The sequence below is a fragment of the Ahaetulla prasina genome, chromosome 1 (genome assembly GCF_028640845.1).
Source record: "Ahaetulla prasina isolate Xishuangbanna chromosome 1, ASM2864084v1, whole genome shotgun sequence".
NCBI classification, from domain to species: domain Eukaryota; kingdom Metazoa; phylum Chordata; class Lepidosauria; order Squamata; family Colubridae; genus Ahaetulla; species Ahaetulla prasina.
The window spans coordinates 231,316,028-231,317,691 of NC_080539.1; the positions used below are offsets into that span (position 1 = coordinate 231,316,028).

Consider the following 1,664-nt stretch of genomic DNA (forward strand, 5'->3'; position numbering starts at 1 on the left):
ATCTTCTGGATCTTCTGTCTTCATATGCGTAGCTATAAACATTGATCTTCATATCCTCTAGGCCACATATTTGTTGACATTAGCGTTTTAACTGTCTCTTCTCCTATATCTTTAAATAGTTTAGATATTTCATCTGCACCTGATATTTTCTCATTTGCCATCTGCTTTTCTGATTTTCATATATTACCGTACTTTCTAGTAGACTTGTTTCCTTTGTATATATTTTGTATATATCTTTATTAAGAACTTTGATTGTAATAATAAAATCTAATACCAACTAAACTTAAAGAAAAAATAGAGAGAAGGAGTAAAATAGTGCAGGGAAAAAGAAAGAAAGAAAGAAAAAAGAAAGAAATAAGAATATTATAAAGAGAAAAGAACTAAGTGACTCTCAACCTTCATTACAAATAGAAACACATTTAGTAACTCTAAAGTTACAAGCATTTATCTGTTTTTCCCATATTCCATCTCTTATCACTAAATAAAGTGATACAAACATAATCATCTTTTCAATTTTTCCTACCTTAGTTGTAAATTTTAATTTTGAATTTTGTTTGGTGATTTTTCTGGTTTTCTGAAACATACCTGTCATTCTTTTCTTATTACTTCCCTCTATTTGTTGACATTTTTGGTCAAGACACTTGGTAATGAGATCCCATCCTCCAAATCTCAGACAAATGTGTAGTTTTCAGGAGATTTTCTGCCACTCCATCTCCTCCCTCCTTTGGAGGCATAATGCGTTCAGATTTTATTTTCTCAGTAATAAGCACATCTGCAACTGTCTCTGTAGAACTATTAGAGAATTCTGAATATTCCTCTTCTGATTCACCATCTAACTCCTCCTCAACAAAATTGTTTTCTTCATATGCAATTTCCTCTCCAGCTCTAATTTTTTCAAAAGGCTTTCTGGTCCTCATCCAGTTATTTGCTCCATCATATTTGCTGTATAATGTGCCTGGCCAGCTAGTTCTGCCAGTTCTTCAGTTCCTTCTTTTAGATGAGCAATTTCACTATCTTTTAATTTGATTTCTTGATGTGACTTTTCATTTCCTTGCCACATGCCACACAGGACTTTCTTCCTCTCTTCTGCCACTTCCTGGAACGAAGGATTGTCTTTGCTTTAAGATCAGATGGATTGCTTTTTTTATGTTTCTGTGTTCTACTTTATCAGCAGCCTCAAGTTGGGATACTTTTGAGATAAGGTGGTCACTTATCCTGCTCCCTTGCTCCTCCCACGAGACAACCTTTAATAGATCACAATATCATCTTAAGGGCCTGTCTCTGTGATGCGCTGTTTGTATTACTTGCGGAAACCCACTTCACCATGGGATGCTTTTCAGTGTTTGATTGCCGTTTCATTTTAGAATTCATGTTTCTGTTTTTAAAGCCAAATCATTGGATTAAAGGGGTCCCTGAGAGCCGACTCACACACCAACCCCTCCCCACCCATTTTTGCTTGAACATCATGATAGCTAGTTCTGAAAAAAATCACTTTGATCTTGTCATCTATTCTTCCCTCTTACTTCTAGACTTCTACTAGTGTTCCACTGAGAGAGCAGCCTATGGAGAATGGCTCCTGAAGGCTGTTGGGGAATTAGAACCAGGCAAAAAGCTTGGTGGCTTCATCAGACTCTTCTGGAAGACCAAAATAGCAATAGCATTTA

The 1,664-nt window shown here is 35.9% G+C and overlaps 1 pseudogene; it reads right to left on the reverse strand.

The window, feature by feature from the left end:
• Window positions 1-632: 632 nt before the first annotated feature.
• Window positions 633-1,371, reverse strand: LOC131201841 (geminin-like; annotated as a pseudogene).
• Window positions 1,372-1,664: the final 293 nt, after the last annotated feature.